At 33.7% G+C, this 19077-nt stretch overlaps 2 protein-coding genes across 3 annotated transcripts in view; one reads left to right on the plus strand and one right to left on the minus strand.

Moving 5' to 3' along the window:
- DCP1B (decapping mRNA 1B) overlaps positions 1 to 13449 on the minus strand; it is a 55716-nt gene extending 42267 nt beyond the window's left edge. For both annotated transcript variants that reach the window (XM_044678332.1, XM_044678331.1), the window contains exon 1: positions 13370 to 13449. The gene's annotated coding sequence lies outside the window, so the exon portion shown is untranslated. The remainder of the gene's footprint in view (positions 1 to 13369) is intronic.
- CACNA1C (calcium voltage-gated channel subunit alpha1 C) overlaps positions 1 to 19077 on the plus strand; it is a 1013247-nt gene that overhangs the window by 2231 nt on the left and 991939 nt on the right. The gene's annotated exons all lie outside the window — the stretch shown is intronic.

The raw sequence follows: 19077 nt of genomic DNA on the forward strand, positions 1-19077 counted from the left end.
CAACATTCCCATGTTCTTGAAATATCACGAGGTTAACAGTAGATGTGGTAGTAGTTGTTTTAAGGATAATTTATAACCCTGAAAACTTTATTTAGAAAATGTGGTAGAAAAGTTGAATATATAGTTTAAAGTAAAGAATAACCCCCTCCCTTACAAAAAATAAGTATAAGAACAAAACAAAACTACTAACTCAGGCATTTTACTAGTTTGGATTAAATTAGCATCCAAAAGATAGTATTTTCAAAATGAAATGTGGATTTGTTAAATGTTACAAATTTATACCAAAAACAAATTATGTCACTGAGCTTACCTAATCCATATAAAAATCCTTGGTTGTCAAATATGGAAAACTCATAGTTTGACAATATCCTCAAGTTTAGGAGGTCAGATTCTTAATCTTTCATTGTTTCTAGACTGTATTTGACATTGCTCTTCTAATTTCTATGCATTTCCAGGGAAACCCAAATAAGTGTATTATTCAGCAATAATCTTCATATTCAACTTTTAAGTCATATGATCTAAATAACAAATTAGATAAAAGCAATTTATCTCCCTATCTCTTATCTAAATTTTCATTTGAATTTTACCCATAAACTTATAAATCCCTTTACTTAAAAAATCATTCCCATATAGAAAAATCTCTAATAGTAGAACTAGTGTTTAAAGTTTTACAACATACTTTTCTGAATAACAGCCTGAGATATAGATATTGCAAACATTATTATTTCCTTTTCTAGACATGCAAATGAGGGTCAATTATTTTCTTTGGTATTTTTTGAGCCTCCTTTACTAAGCTGTTAATTCTCTTTTCATTATTTTCGTGCATGGCTGTTATTTCTTTTCCCAATTTTCCTCTACTGCTCTTATTTGAATTTCCTTCTTTTCTTCCTTTTTATCTTTCTTTAGGTTTTAATCTTCTAGGAATAGTTATGGGGCTTTTGCAAAATTTTTACATTAGGACTCTGATAAGTGATGACTGTATGTCCCATCAAATAATGATTTTAAGAAAAACCAAAACTAAAAACATTTTAGACTGGTGATGGCAAACCTATGACATGTGTGTCAACACTGACAAGCATAGCCATTTTTGATGACACATGGCCGCATGCGGCCGCATACAGAAAAGTACGGGGCCGCATGCCAAGGATGAAACATCTGCTGTAGTGTAGTGTAGATACTCTGTGCACTATAGATGACAATTCTACCTGTATTAATTTACCTGTTTTGGTTTATTAAATAGTTATATATTACAATTATCCATTTTTGATATTTAAACTATAAATATTGCAAAATTATGGTTTTTTTCTTGAAGCAACACACCACCTGAGTTATGCTCAGTTTTTTGGTGAATTTTGACACACCAAGCTCAAAAGGTTGCCCATTGCTGTTTTAGACTATAGGTACTCTCAATAAGGAAACTTTGTCAAATGACTAAGAAGTAAAGATTCTGCTAGAGAAGCTGAATATTACCAATATTACACATAAAGGAAACCAGGAGGAAGCAAGAAGTTATATAGCTGAATGAAAGGATGGCTTATTCTTTGAAGAAAAAGAAAGGAATGAGCAGAATACTATTAAAAGTTACAAGAAATGTTACTTCATGGGATATATGGTCACCACGTGTAGCTTTTGCTAAATCTTTCAATAGATCTTTTGACTGATAAAAATTAATATCAGTAAGTTTAGGCTTATTCCATAGACATAAATCAATACAATATTATATCTATACTATTGGCAGTTCAGACTATTATTCCCCCTATTTCCTAGTTGGTACCTCATAAAATATTTGAAACAAATCTACTAACAAAGCCTGATGCTCATTTTCATAATCATTATTAACCTAGATCCTCAGATAGGGGAGCACTAACATATAAACACAGATATGTACATGTAAGTAGTTAGGAATAACTGTCAATACTGTGTGTGCATACATGAATACATGTCCTTAAACTACCCAGTAGTATTTTTTTTTGACTTTTTTTTTTAAAACCCTTAATTTCTGTGTATTGACTTATAGGTGGAAGATTGGTAAGGGTAGGCAATGGGGGTCAAGTGACTTACCCAGGGTCACACAGCTGGGAGGTGTCTGAGGCTGGATTTGAACCTAGGACCTCCTGTCTCTAGGCCTGGCTCTCAATCCACTGAGCTACCCAGCTGCCCCCTCCCAGTAGTATTTTTGACAGTAGGTATCTTAAACAAGACTTATTCAGGAAAATAAACCCAGTCATATAGCTTTGAATTGTGAAATGACCGGGCAGTCATTTAATGAAAGTGCTTTTTTTTAAAAATGCAAAATTTGCTCAAATGAAAATTATAGACTTTCCAGTGAATACTGGAATAATAATAATAATAATAATGATAGCTAGAATGATTCAAGTGCTCAATCATCTGGCATAGTTGTTTCTTAAAATATTGCAGGTGATTATAACACATGATCACTGAAAATTTCTGTGAACTTAAGGAAAAAACTATTTTATTGCAACCAGTCTAGTTAAAGAAGCCAACTCAGTCTGACAGGTTGAAGGAAAGGTAGCCCAAAGTTTTGAGTTTGAGTCCTGCATGTTCAGGAACAAACTGGCACAGTTGGAGAGAGCATAGGTTCTAGGGCCAAGCAGTCACCCTACAAATCATGCCTCAAACACTTAAGGGCTGTGACCTTGTTAAGGTACTTGAGCTCTCCTTGCTACAGTTTCTTCACTCGTTAAATAAGGGGACTGGACTTTACAACAGCTTTCTGATGTCTAAGCTCCTATAGAGATAGCTAGTGGCACATTAGCTAGAAGGCTGGGCCAGGAGTTAAGTAAGACTGAATTCAAATCTAATCTACCAATATGGATGAGTGGTAAAGTAAAGCCTGAGTTCTTTTAATTTGTGTTTCTCTAATTATTAGTGATTTGGAACTTTTTTTGATATGGCTATTGATAGTTTGGATTTCTTCCGCTGAAAACTCTCTGATCATATCCTTTCACCAATTATTGAACAGCTCTTCTTTAATCATATCCTTTGGTCAATTATGGAATAGAATTTATTCTTTTAAAATTGAATCTGTTTCAAATACATAATGGAAATGAGAACTGTATGATGTAAAGGTTTTTATTCAATAGTTACCTGCTCCCCTTTAAATTATAGACTGGTTTTGTTTGCAAACAAATTTTTATTCATTTAATCAAAATTGTCCATTTTATCTTTTGTGATCCTCTCTATTCTTTGGTTATGAACTTCCCCTGTTCATAAATCTGATAACTAATTTCTTCCTAGCTCTTCTAATTTTATACTATTCACTATATCTAAGTCATGCATCAATTTGGAGCTTAACTTGGAATGCTTTGAAAGATGTTGGTCTATGAATGAAAGAAAATTATTAAGCACTTATTAGGTATAAAGCACTACACTAAGAACTATCTTTAGAAATAGAAAAGTAAGGCTATCCCTGTTAGAAATAGAAAAGTAAGGCTGTCCCTGTTCTCAAGGAACTCACACTCTAATGAGTAAGACAAGAGAAATAGAAGGTTTCAGTTGCAAGAGCAATGGAAAGGTCTTATGATGCTTAGAACTTGCAGCAGCAAAGCAGATGGTAATGACTGTTCTTTAATGTCATTTTTGCAGATAAAATCTTGTAACATTTCTGATATTGAACCACTGGGAAGGACAAAGATTTAAGTGGCAAGAATTTTCTTTCCTAAGTCTTCAACAACTATGGTTGTAGCACACGAAGTAGTTTCCTGGCTGTATTTCCCCAAGAATTACTTTCCAGGGGCACTGTAGCACCAAATCATTTTGAAGATTACTGTTCTGTAAAAGTTTAAAATTTGGTATTTTTAGGCCCTTTCCTCAATTTTATTTATTGTTTCCCTTGATATTCTTGACCTTTTGTTCATCCAAATGAATTTTGTTATTCTTTTTTCCAGCTCCATGAAGTAATCTTTTGGTGGTCTGATTGGTATGTCACCAATTAAACAAATTAATTTAGGTAATTAAATACATTAATTTTTATCAGTTGGCTCAGTCTATCTATTTTTGTAGAGTGTTTTGTAATTGTATTCACATAGTTCCTTTTTCCTAAAGTGTCTGGTAAGTAGATTCCCAAGTATTTTATACATTTCTTATAGTTATTTTAAATAGAATTTCTCTATTTCTTCCTGCCGGGTTTTGCTGGTAATGTACAGAAATATTTATGTGGGTTTATTTTATGTCCTGCAACTGTGAATATATTATTTTGAAATTATTGTTTCAATTAATTTTTTGGTTGAGGTTCTAGGTTTCTCTAAATAAACCATTATATCATCTGCAAAGAGTGATAATTTTGTTTTCTCTTTGTTAGTGCTTATTCTCTCAATTTTTTCCTTGTCTTATAACTAAGCTTGTATTTCTAATATTGTATTAAATATCTAATTTAAAATAAAAACACAAGACTAAAGAGAAACCTAAAAAAGTTAATATATTCGGGAAATTGTAAAGGATTACATAATGAAAGGGCAGCTTGGTAGCACAGTGGATAGAGAGCCAGGTCTAGAGTCAGGAAGACATGAGTTCAAGTCCAGCCTCAGTCACATCTGGCTGTGACTCTGGGCAAATCATTTAACCCTATTTGACTCAGTTTCCTCATCTATAAAATAAGCTGGAGAAGAAAATGGCAAACCACTCCAGTGTCTTTGCCAAGAAAACCCCCAAAAGGGGACACAGTTGAAAACAACTTAAACAACCACAAATATGATGAAGTATTTTATTTTAATATGGAAAGAAGAAGCAAATGTTCCCTCAGATTTTTAATATCTTCAAGTGTCACAGAAGTAGGTAAAATAAGACAGAGGTTGTCAGGATGGTTTTGTTCTATTTTAATGATTTTTAAAGTAGAAATATAAGAGATGAGAAAAGGAGTACATAAAGGAAGGGGATAAAACTTCCCATTTCAAAGAATCAGGGTATTCAAGAAGATAACTATGTAAACATGGGGAATCTGTCACAAGAATCTCACTTTCATCTGAACTCACACATAGAATTTGGTTTAAAAATACATGAAACTCACTAAGGAAATAGATAGGAAGAAGGGGAGTGGAGGTTATGAGGAAAAAGAGAATCTGGATAGAATTTGTCATAAGCAAAATAAACCCTAATGCTGGAGAGTTGATTGTGAAGGAAGGATTTAAGGGTTGCTTTGATTTGTCATGTTTTTCTAGGGGAGCTATAATCTGAAGTCCCTTTGCATCCTCTCTTCAAGATCAATATAAGTTTTGCTTATGTGGAAATCATGTTATTGCTTTTTGTTTCTTTTCTTCCAGATTCTCTTCTTCATTTCTGTGTAGATACATTTGCAAATGTTTTTTTCCCCCTGTTGTTTATTTGGTGAGATATAGCACTATGGATTTGATGTTTTCTATTATGTCAATTATTTCTGTCATGCAGGCCATAATTCTTTCACAATTCTTATTTCTTTTTTAAGTCTTTTGAAAGAATTATGCTATGATTCCATTCTTTGTTGGGAACCTGACCTCATCAAGTATTTATTCACTTTTGGTTTTTTTCTGCAATAGTTATTCATAGATTTGTGGACTCTTTAGCTATCTACATTTTATATGTTCTTTTGCTATCAGTATCTTCCAGTTGGTTTATCTGTTTATGTTTAGTCTGAGTTTTCTTCTTCTTGAAGGTTTTGGTAATTCCAGTCTTTTTTTCATTAAATTCTCCTATTACTCACCTTCTGACTCCTTCCCCTTTGAGGATGATTTCCCTGGAGGCTAGACATCAAAGTAGTCTCAGTCTCTCCTGCTCTGGATAATACATTTTTCTCTAGTCTCAAACTCTGCTTGAAAGTGACTTTCTAGGGGATAGAATTTGACTCAGCTGGATTTGGGCTGTTTCCCTAAGGCTTAGTAGAACGTAACACAGTCTTACATAGTGGTATCTTACTCCAGTTTCCTCTGTTTCTCCCTCTCAGTTCTCTTGCTGAGCTTTATTATATAGCAAAGAGCACCTTCCTCACTGCTATCCCAGTAGCAAGCTTCTTTTTGCCTTTTGGTTATTTGAAGCACTGAGAGGAGGATAGGGGTAGAGTTAAATTCTATTGCAAGCCTATGGGTAAATTTGTGTAGCCTACCCAAGCATGGTGAGTGGTGGGGGAGAGGTTAATGAGTGTTTTAGGTGTTAAGGATTAGCATTCTCTGACGATAATTCATCAGGTTTTTTTTTTTAATCTCAGTAGGAGTTCTTGGTGTCACAGACTATGGAATCAGTTGAAATTGTTTTATCTTTTGTGCATTATTTCTATTATGGATATATATGAGAGGTCATGAAGTTCACAGAAAATGTCTAGTCCTCCATCTTGTTTGGTCATCTGACCCAAAAAGGGGGAATTAAAAGGAAAGGAAAAAAAAGAGTAAATATTGTTGATCAGAGTCTAGGAGAAGAAAAGAAAAAAGGGCAGTAGACTGTTTCAATTACAGATGACTAGTGTTGAACATATTCTTCTTTCATTAAATTCCTTATAAAAAAGGAGGATGGGAAAAAGGAAGAGATGAAAAAGTACAAGATTAAGATGGAGGGAGATACACAATTAATTAACAATCATAAACAAAAATGTTAAAGAAATGAAATCATCTATAAAATGAGATCAGATAGGGAAAGTGGATTAGAAGGCAGAATCTATTAATATGTTGTTTATAAGAAACTACTTGAATTAAGCAGAGTTAAAAGAAAGAAGAAGGGGGAGAATATTTAATACTTTAGGTGAACTAAAAAAGCAAGAGCAATAATCATGATCTGAGACAAAGAATAGGAAAATTATACATAACTGAGATAAATTGGGAAACAACATTATGTTTAAATACATCACATATAGTGAAATATCACTGATATAAAATATAAGGCATCTAATTTATTGAAGAAAAATAACTGATTTACAGAAAAGGGAGATAATGCATTAGTTCAAGATTTGAATGGACCTCTTTAGACTGATAAATCTAGTAAATAAATAAATAAGAAAGAAGTTAAGGTCCTGAGTAAAAGTTTTAGAAAAGTTAGATATAATAAATTCTCTAGTGGTTATAGAATGGGAATAAAAGGGGATATTCCACATTGCTGTACAGCACATTTACAAAAACTGATCATGTATAAAGACATAAAAACTTAAAATGCACAAAAAGTAGAAATGTCAAATCTATATTTAACTGACCACACCCAATAAAAATATATTCAAGGTAGGGCCTTTGAAGATAGGATTAAAAATTAAATATTAAATTTGTGAGTCAAAGAATAAACCATAGAAACAAAAATTCTTGATGACAAAGCAAATGATAAGGATACTAAATACTAAAACTTTTGGGATGTAGCAAAAGCAGTCCTAGGGGGATATTGGATCCTAGATACTCTGAAAACATTCTGGGGAGTTGAGTTGCACAACAACACGTGAATCATGTTTAAATTTCCCAACCCAAATCTAGGCTTCCACAAAGGGAACCCCTGAGGCCTAAAGAGGATCTCTGAAAGACAAACTATACCAGTAGATAGCCAGATATACAAGGTAGAGCACACTGTGACCCTAAGAAGCTTCAGAGTAGTTCCAGAATTTTTGTATGAACTCATCAGCACCTAAGCCCATCTTAGCCCAGTCTGAATCTTCTTTTAGAGTGGCTGCATTAGAGCAACTTTTGGGGTACTCTGGGTAGGCCCAGTATGGTACGTGCTGCCCAGCCGGGAAAGGGTATCATATTTCTTCAAATCCATGATTGAGAGGTGAACTCTGCTCTGGAGGGAACAGTCTTGAGGCATTCTATAAGTTGATATTACAAAGTACTCTAAGAAAGAACTTAAGTCTATCAGGGAGAGCAGCCACAAGGCTTTCATGGTCCAATGGAGCACCATAGGCCCAGACCAAACTGTGGAAGGAAGGCAAAATCTGGCCAGAACAGTCCCTGAAATCTGAAATCCCTGCACAAGAGTATCCCTGAGCCTCGCATCAGGGGGAAGGACCTAGGGTAGACCTACAGCAGAGAGATCTGTGACAAGGGGGAGCCTCTAACCAGAGTCCTGCAATCCTGTAAAAAGGGTTGATATAGTCTAGAACACTCAGGACCTGTGCACAAAATTCTTAGCTTAGCCAAAAAAGAAAGCTTCTCATGAGCAAACCAAGGAAACCTCCAACCACTATGAAGAAGTATTTTGGTGTGAAAGATAGTCAAGAGGTGAAACCCAAAGACAATAACAACTTCACAAGAGCAGGTAAAGTCTCAGAGAAAAGAAAATGTCCTGACTATAGGGATTACAGAACTACCTGCAGGAATTTAAACAAGAGATTCAGAATGGAAAAGCTAGGGAGGAAAGAAAGGCAAGGGGAAATGATAGCTGTTACAACAAAGAATAGAAAAGCTCACTGAAGAACTGAATGCTTAGAAATTATAATGGGACAGGAAGAAAACAACTCAATAAGAAGACAAGAGATAGCAAAACTAAACTAAAAAAAAAAGAAAAAATCTAAGCAACATAATATTTTTTAAAAGTTAACTTGGAAAACAGGCTAAGGAGAAACAATTTAATAACTATCAGACTTTCTGAAAATTATAATTACAGAAAAGTCTGGATACCATATTTCTGGAAATTATAAAACTGCCCAGAACTCTTAGAATGAGGGGGCAATATGAAAATACAAAAAAATTTCAAAATGAAAAATTCCAGGAACATTCTATATAAAATCTGTAGAGCTTTCAGGTCAAAGAAAAAAAATACTACAGGCTGCCAACAAGAAGGGAGTTCACATACTCAGTTTCTTTCTCTGGATCGTTATTCATAAAATGTTCCCTGACTATACCCAAAAGTATCTTGGGCCTTCTTCCTTTCTGTCCTCATCATTTCACATGAGTTTACTTATTACCCTTATGCTGATTCCTCTCAGTCTATATTTCTAATCCTCTCCAGAGCTTTAGTTCCACATCATTAATAGACTACTTGATATTTTGAAGGCAGTTAAACACTGGGAATTTAAAGGAGAGCAACAACAATGGTCTCTGCCTTCTAAGAGCTCTGGCTATCCTGTGCACATATCAAATTCAACAAGTTCAAAAATTGAACTCATTTTTTTTCTCTGAATTTCTCTTTCTGCAGAAGAGCGCCACAATCCTTCTAGGCACATGAGTTCATATCTATGTCATTATAGACCCATTTACTTTCATTCACCTTCCTAATCTTGTTCTTATTCCTATAACATTTCTGGCTTCCATGCCCTTATCTCAACTCATAGAACTACAACTCTAATTCAAGCTTTCATCAGCTCTCATTTAAACTATTTCAATAGCTTCTTAATTGGTCTCCCGGTCTCAAGGCCCTCCTTTTCCCCATCTATTCTTCCCTGAACTGCCAAACTGATTTTCCTAATATGCATATCTGATGTCACTTACCTACTCAACAGAATATATATGATCTCGGAGAGCAACTATAAAGTCCTCTGTGTGATACTTAAAACCCTTCATAACCTGGTCTCAGCTTGCCTTTCTAAACTTAATGCACAACATTCCCTTCTATACATAATGGAGTCCAACCAAATCGGTCTCTTGCTGGCTCTTCATACATGACATTCTATCTCCTACTTCATGCCAGATATACTATTCACTTCCATCTCTTAGAAGCCAAAGTTTAGCATATGTACCAACTTTTCCATAAAGTCTTTCCTAATTGGCCTTATCCACCATCACCTCCCAGCAAATTTCCTCCTCCTGTATTTATTTACATGTAGTTGTTATTTCCCCTTTTATAATGCAAATTCCTTTAGGGCAGAGACTGTTTCTACTTGGTCTCTATATCCTCAGGGCCTAGCACAGTACTTACCACATAATAGAAACTTATTAAATTCATATTGATTGATTTAATATTAAAATTTCCTGGTGAAGAGCTTCTTCTATCAATGAGGATGGGCCCATTTTTGCAACATAGATTTGGTCTAGGGCAGTGATGGGCAAACTTTTTAAAGAGGGGGCCAAAGGAAAGGAAATGTTCATCTGTCAGTCTGTTTCTAAGGCAACTCTTACAAAGTTTCATTGTATTGTATCCTACTCATTGTATTTGTCAGATTAGGAATAATGTTGAGTGGCTGAATAGAACATTTCAGTTCCCCCTACCCCCCACAATCTGGCCCAAGGGCCCTCGTTTGCCCATCACTGGTCTAGAGTACTAAATTACTTGACCAAGGTTACAGAATTAGTAGCCAATGTCAGGTATACTTGAACCCAAGTTTTATTGACTTCAAGACCAACTCTCTATAGACTTGTTGCCTTTTTGGGATTCTCTAAGGGATTTTTAAAATCTGAAATGTTTGGACATATACACCAAAATATTTATGACAATGTTTTTTGTGGTAGCAAAGAACTAGAAGCAAAGTAGATGCCTGTTAATTGGTGAATAGCTAAATAAATTGTGGCACATGAATGTAATGGAATATTAATGTGCTATAAGAAATGACAAATAGGATGACTATAGTGAAATTTGGAAAGATTTACATGAATTGATGCCAAATGAAGTAAGAAGAGCTAAGAAAAAATATACACAACGATAACAATGTAAATAGAAAGAACTACTATATTAGTAATGGATAATGAATGCCACAAAGTTACAAAAAACAGACTAGGTCCCAAAGAAGAAAAATAAGAAACCACCTCCTAATTTCTTGGCAGAGGTGGGGAGATCAAAAGGTATGGAACATAACATGTCAGATTTTTTTTGGATGTACTGATCAGATTAAAATTTTTTTAATCTTTCTTTTTCTTAAAATCCTTTGTTATACGGAATGATTCTCTTGAAGGAAGAAAAGGGATAGAGAGAAATTTAGGTGACTAAAAAAAGATATCAATAAATATTTATTTTAAAATGTAAATAGTTACTTGGATTTGTTGTCCTCTGTCTTTCTCTTTTCACTATTGTATTATATACTTGATGCACTATTGCTTCAAGATTTGTACTGAATTTGGATTGCTAATTTACTTACTCCTTATTTCACATGAATTCAAGTAAGCACACTTAAATGATTCCTATACAATGGTATAGATCCTATCTGGTATGAAAAATATTCCAAGGGAGAATGTTAAGTCAGGCATTTGCAGTAACTATTCACTTTCATGCCTCTCTCTTAACACTAAGCAACCTGGAAAAATGCAAATCAATTCTCAATTATCTACAGGTAGACAAATTAGTTTTGAATTTCTTCCTAATATGACTAAATAGGATAGGTAACAAAATTCTATGCTCACAAAATTTGAGATCTCTTTATTTTTATTCCTTCATGCAGCATGAAGGCCCAACTGAAGGTCTTTAAAGCCAAAACATGGAACTCTACCGTAACTCTACCAACAAAATGAAGGGTGAATTAAACAGTTCAGTTCATGTTGTTGCTTTTTATTCATTTATGAAATGATACTGTCTATTTTAGCACATAGTAGGGAACAAAAAGAATTCTAAGCAAGGGGCCCCTGAGGAAAGCTGTACTACCTTATTCCTTCTTTGTCTTTACAATATGATGACATTACTTCTAAAGTGTAAATTCCTACAACAGATAACAATATGGGACAAATCTATATTCATACAGGAATAGGGCCTGGATTTGTGATTTTGTGGGTATGGAGAACTCCTGAGGGAGAAAAATCCTTCTTCTAATTCAGGTCAGCATCTTCTCTGCAACATAATGTCTTAGAGAGTTTAAAGAACACTGAGAGTTAAATGACTCCCAGAATCCTACAACCCACTTGTGTCAGAGGCAAGGCCCTGAACCTTGGTTTCAAGACTAGCTTTCTATCTACTTCCCCACACTGACTCTAGACAGAGATATAACAACACTAAAGTCAAATAGAAACAATTTTTGAATTACTAAATTTATTATTAATCATTTAACAAATGACATAGGGCAATTAATGCTATAAGTTAGATACATGTGATATGTAGTAAAAAAAAAAAAAAAAAGGCAACCCAAAAAACAAGACCCTGGACTTAAGGATGAGGGATAGATAAGAAAAATATTTGTTAGAATATTAAAAAAGGCTATTTGCAAGTCCAATAAACATGTAAACGATTTTCTATAATATGCATGTGTGTCTGTGTTTACATTTGTCACATATATACACATGTACATCAGTATTTTCTTATTCTTTATAAATAACTTTGCTGCTGATTCATAACTGTTCTCCTGGGTTGCCCAATGGTCAAAATAGCTTGTTAAAAGAGATAGAATAGCTTAAGAATAAAAAAGGAGAAAGACTATTTGGTTGGAGATAATTACCTGAATTAAAATTTGACCAGGTTTGTTCAGTTAACTGATACTGCTTTAATAGTATGCTTGACAAGCTCCAAAATCCTTAATAATAATTAAAAAAACTTTTTGGATTTTTTTTCACTTATTACATATTCCAAAGACAGTATGCTATCAATATAGGCTCTCTATGCTGACTACCATAGTGATGCTTGGCCATTAGTGATAAACCAGGAAGAAGTGTCATTTGCAAAAAACAATAATTCCATATTCTGTAATAAATATATGTTTCCTAAGCAAGAATTCTCCTGGCCCAGACTAGTTAGATCTCTGACGAGATCACAGCATAAAATGATATAATTGCCAAAAACTTACACCATAATATCTAAATTGTCTTTTTTCTAATTTTTTTCAAGGAAGAGGTTATTCCCTTAATTAGGCATGCAGTAAGAAGTCAGATCTGTGCTTCAGAATATCATTTTAGTACCTGTGTGGAAAATGGATTGGGGAGGGAATAGTGGAGAGGGAGAATAACTAGGATCCTATTTCAACAGGCCAAGTGGGAGAGGATGAAAGAAGGGTTAGAGTTGTGGAGAATCTATGAGCTGAAAGAAGGGGAAAGATATGAGAAAGACTTGGATTAGTAGAAAGTCTTAATAAATTATTAGATATGGGGGAATGTGAAAAGATGAGGAGTTAAGGATGACAATAAGATTTAGTCTTTTTGATTATCCTTTTCATCAAATCTTGTATGATCTCAACAGATGCATGAGAAATTACTTGTTGGAGAACCTTTAAAGCTGTGTTTTGCTCTGTTGTGTCAAATGCTTTTTTAAAAATTTGCTTTATTATTATTTTGTAACTGGCAAACACAACCTGGTCTATTCATTGTGAGTAAAGATGTGAAAAACATTTGCTAAAGGCTACTTGTTTCCTTCTGATATTTTCATTGAGGTAATTCTTGATACACATGTATAGCATTCTAATAAACATTCTACAAAGATGATAAAACAAATTAGGTAGGCATTTCCTAAGCCAACTAATGCTGACCATCTGAGGCAGCAAAGGCTTCCATATATAGTGCAATTTAAAACAAACATTAGAATGTTAGAAGAAACAACGACCCAGTGCATATAGAGAATTACTCACATCTGGCATTCCTATATAGAAGAAATGGGTCCTGAAGTTGGAAATCCAGGTCTTTAGTGATGGGTTCTGTCCTATTTTCCATGCTCAACCTATTCATAATTGTGAATCCATGCTTGGGAGAAGCTGACCTGAAATCACCAGAAGAAAAAGCTGTTCAAAAGTTGCTATAGTACAGTTTTATTTTGACAAATCATTAACTTTTTGCTTCAATTCATGTAACCATCTTCAGCCTATGGATCTCTTCTCAGAATCATGTTTTCAACTGCATAAAATAACATATATAAGATTACAAAGAAAATCAATTATGTTGAAAAAATGGGGTAATTTGTTCCCACCCAACTTTATAGACCTCTGAAATCTATCTACAGGCCCCAAGAGGTCCAGAGATGCCAAATTAAGAAATCATGCTTTAGATACTTTTTTCCTTTACTAGTATTTCTTTGTCTGTACAAATATAAAGTGACATTTTATAACTCTTGGGGGTTATGCTCAAATACATCTGTAATGTAAGGACTCACTTTTTATGCCCCTCATTTGGCAATTAATACTTTCCCTTGAAAATACTCTTGTATCATTTAAATTTATACATATATGTCCTGCCTCCCTGTCTATTATCCCAATATAATATTTTTGTGAAGATAATCTACTCATGTAACAGTTGAGTTTCATATACAATCCTCTTTTCTATTACTCTTTATATGCTGAAATGCTGATATTTGTTACATTCATAACAAAAGGGAAAATTTATAAAATCTATAGATATGTTTGGGGGCATTATTGATGAAGGCATGAAAAAGGAACAAGAAGGTTTTCATAAATGATATTTCATAGCAGACCTATTTTACCCACAAAAGGCTGACTGAAAGATGTAGAAAAACCAATATTCCACTATGCTTATTTATGTTGATTATGAGGTATGTCTTAAGCACATTTCAAATGATGCAAGATTCCTTGAAACTATACAACAAAAATATCCTGATTTCATAACTTTGTGATCTTTAGGCACAAAGCATAAAAGCATATGCTCACCAAAGAACTAAAGTGATACAGGTGATTTGGTACAGAGTCCAAGGGAAAAAAAAAGATACCATATAATGAAGTCTTCTAGATGCTACCATTTACAAATTATATTTTGCAAAGAAAAACCGCAGAGAATCCTGCACAAATTCAATAACCATTCAAACAAGTTCATCTTAACTATCTACACTGGGACAACCAAATAGATGAATACAGCTGGGTTCTGATTAGTGCAAATAAAGAATTCCCCTGAAAACGGCTGCATGATTTGAATATGTACTACATATTTCCTTTGAGCTGGAACCAATGGCCATAGTTTACATAATTTTAACTTCAAGTAATTCAAATTCAAATACAAGTGATCTATACAGAAGATTTCTGATTTGTACTAATCAGGCAGAAACATCTATCGTCCTGATTATGATATGCAGTTGGATTGACAATCTCAAGTATATATCTAGGGGGCAGCTGGGTAGCTCAATGGATTGAGAATCAGGCCTAGAGACAGGAGGTCCTAGTTCAAAGCCAGCCTCAGACACTTCCCAGCTGTGTGACCCTGGGCAAGTCACTTGACCCCCACTGCCCACCCTTACCACTCTTCCACCTATGAGCCAATACACAGAAGTTAAGAGTTTAAAAATAAATAAAATAAAATAAAGTATTTATCTATCAGTATAAGTATGTATGTGTTTATTATACAATCACTGCAAGCAGAAAATGAAGTGGTCTCAGAATTTAAGAGGAAGGAGAGAACAGGATCAGCTGCCTTTCAGAAATTACTCCTCTATGAAATAGTTACCCATATTTTTAATATCAATATCTTCTGGCACTGACTTGTGGAATGCCATAGCTACCAAGGTGAAATTGAGAATCACTCAAAAAGTAACAGAAAGAAGCATAGTAGCCATGAGTAGGCTGTAACAAATGGCAAACAAGAAGTAGAATTACATCATCATAAAAAATGTTTTAAAGAAAAAGAAAACTGGATGATAAATAAGTAAGAATGAGAGAAAAACCAACGGACAGTCTATGTACTATATTGTTATCCTCATAATGTCAGAAGGAAGTGAGGAAAGTTCCCAATACACTATCTGCCAGTGAACATATAAAAAGACATGACACACAGTATAGGTAAGCTAGAATGGGTTCTGATCTTCATTACTCAGGGTATGAGAGAATACTCACATCAATAAAATCACAGATACATTTGACAATTCTGTTTCTTAAATTCTTAAATTAAATTAAATTCTAATTCTTAAATTAAATTTTTTTTAAGTACAAGGACACTTTTTTTGTACCTCAAGAATGCTTAGCATAAATTAGAGAAGAAAAAGAAATTGAAGGGATTAAAGTAGGCAATGAAAAAACTAAACTAACACTCTTTGCAGAAGATATGATGGTATACTTAGAGAATCCTACAAAATCAACTAAAAAACTAGTGGAAATAATAACTTTAGCAAAGTTGCAGGATACAAAATAAACCCACATAAATCATTAGTGTTTCTATATGCTTCCAACAAAACTCAGCAGCAAGAGTTACACAGAGAAACTCTATTTAAAACTCAGGAATTATATGAATGCTACTATAAAACACTTCACACAATTAAAACTAGATCTAAACAATTGGAAAAACATTTAATTGCTCATGGGTAGGACGATCTAATATAATAAAAATGACAATCCTACTTAAATTAATTTACTTATTCAGTGCCATACATATCAAATTATTACCAAAAAACTTTTTTATAGAATTAGAAAAATAACAAAGTTCATTTGGAAGTACAAAAGATCAAGAATATCAAGGGAACTAATGAAAAATAAAGTAAAAAATGGAGGCTTAGCAGTACCAAATCTTAAACTGTACTATAAAGCAGTGATCATCAAAATGATATGGTACTGGCTAAGAAATAGAAGGGTGGATCAATGGAATAGACTTGGGGTAAATGACCAGAGCAAGCTATGTTCGATAAACTCAAAGATCCCAGCTTTTGGCATAAGAATCCACTATTCAATAAAAACTGCTAGGAAAACTGGAAAATAGTATAAGAAAAATTAGGTTTAGATCAATATCTCACGCCCTATACCATGATAGATTCAAAATGGGTAAATGACTTAACTACAAAGAGGGAAATTATAAGTAAATTAGTGAGCATAGAATAGTATACCTATCAAATCCATGGGAAAGGGAAGAATTGAAGACCAAGCAAGAGAATGAGATTATAAGATATAAAATGAATAATTTTGATTATATTAAATTTAAAAAGTCTTTGTACAAACAAAACCAATTCAACCAAAATTAAAAAGGAAGCAACAAACTGTTAAAAATTTTTATAAAAAATCTGACAAAGGTCTAATTTCTCAAATATATAAGAAACTATGTCAAATGTACAAGAAATCAAGCCATTCCCCAACTGACAAATGGTCAAGGGATATGAATATGTAGTTTTCAGATGAAGAAATCAAAACAATCAGCAATCACATGAAAAAGTGTTCTAAATCCTTCCTGATTAAAGAAAGGCACATCAAAACAATTCTGAGGTACTACCACACACTTAGCAGATTGGTCAATATGACAGTAAAGGAAAATAATAAATGTTGGAGGGGATGTGGCAAAATTGGAACACTGGTACATTGCTGGTGGAGTTGTGAATTGATCCAATGATTCTGGAAGGCAATTTGGAATTATGCCCAAAGGGCTTTAAAAGAACGTATATCCTTTAATCTAGCAATACCACTAATAGGTGTGTATCTCAAAGAGATAAAAAATGTTTACACAAAAATATTTATAGGTGCACTCTTTGTAGTGGCAAAAAATTGGAAAATAAGAGGCCCCTTAGTTGGGTAATGGCTGAACAAATTATGGTATATGATTGTGAAGGAATACTACTGTGCTATAAGGAATGATGAATTGCTTGATTTCTATAAAATCTGGGAAGACCTCTATGAACTGATGTGGAATGAAACGAGAAGAACCATGAGAACACTGTACACAATAATTGAAACATTATGGGATGATCAAACGTAATACATCTAGCTACTAATAGCCATGCAATGATCCAGGGCAGCCCTGAGGGACTTATGAGAAAGAATACTACCCACATCAAGAGAAAGAACTGTGGGAATAGAAATGCAGAAGAAAAACATAGGATTTATCACTTATTTATATGGATATTTGATCTGGGATTTTGATTTTTAAAAGATTACTCTATTACAAAAATGAATAACATGGAAATAGGTATTGAGGAATAATACATGTATAACCCAGTGGAATTGCTTGTCAGCAATGGGGTTGGGGGTTGGGGAAGAGGGGAGAGAGAGAACATGAATCATGTAACCATGGAAAAATACTTAAAAAAATAAAATTTAAATTAAATTAAATTTTAAAAAAAGAATGCTTAGCACAGTGACTTGACAATAATAGTCATTAAATTAAGTATCTGTGGATTGCTTTGTTACCATACAGTATATACTAGCCATCATTTGAGAAGTTGTTGACAAAAATTTAAGGGTTTGATTAAAATTGAAAGATGTGAAATTTTTTTGAGGAACGATAAACAGGTCAGTGAATTTGCCAATGAGAATTATAAAATTAAAAGAGTAAGTAAACTAACTGAAATACATTAGGAACCAAATTTCCCACAATAAAGAGAAATCTGAGTTACTTGAAAAGGTGATTATATATGTTTATCCTGCATTTAGAGGAAGAAGCCAGTAGATAAGGAGAGATTAAAGATTAGAGATGCAATGGGGATAGTAGTAGGGGTAATCTGCTGGAGAAGAGAGGAAAGGATGAGGTCAAGGGTACATATGAGAATGGTATGTTTTGGCAAGGAGAAGGGACACCTCTTCATTTGATACAAGAATGGGGGAGATAGTAAGAAAAGATGTCTGGCAGATATTAATTTCTATTTTTATATGTTTCATATTACACATAATTATTAGCACAATAGTACAAGTATATATAGTTGATCTTCATTAAATCATGAATTCCTTATCTGCGAATTCATCTAACTTACTAAAATTTGTAACCTTCAAATCAATGCTCATAGCACTTTTGCTTCATTCATGGACATGTAGCAAGTAGTAAAAACGTTTGAATCATATGTTATGCATGTTCCCAGCTGAAGTCAAACAAAAAAAGAGCATTCCCTGCCTTCTTGTTTTAGTGTTCATACTGAAAACAAGTGTCCTTTTCATAGTCTATTTAGTGCTGCCACATTTTTTGCATGTTTGTGCTTTTTGTTGGTGATTTTGCTGTTTTAAAATGGCCTCCAAGTATAGTGCTAAAGTGCTGTCAAGTATTCCTAAGTGCAAGAAGGCTGTAAGAAGGTGCCTTTTGGAGAAAATAAATGTTAGATAAGCTTTGTTTAGGTGTGAATTACAGTGCTACTGGCTGTGAGTTTTAAATTAATAAATCAATAATATGGTATGTCCAGAAAAAGGAAGAGGAAATTCACTAATCTGTACATGAGGCAGCTCCATAAAGTGCTAAAATAAATGTTGTGACTTAGAGGCTTGCAGGAACCCAATCCTCTATTTCTCCAAGGAGCAAAGGTGCAGTATTTACTAATTCAGTGTTCAAGGAGACTACAGAAAGTAGCTACCACAAATGATGAGAATTAATTATAATTTATAAGTATATAGACATAAATGTATTCTGAATGTTGCTCAAAATTATTTTTATTGACAGG

This window comes from Gracilinanus agilis, chromosome 5 (assembly GCF_016433145.1).
Source record: "Gracilinanus agilis isolate LMUSP501 chromosome 5, AgileGrace, whole genome shotgun sequence".
In the NCBI taxonomy this organism is placed as follows: domain Eukaryota; kingdom Metazoa; phylum Chordata; class Mammalia; order Didelphimorphia; family Didelphidae; genus Gracilinanus; species Gracilinanus agilis.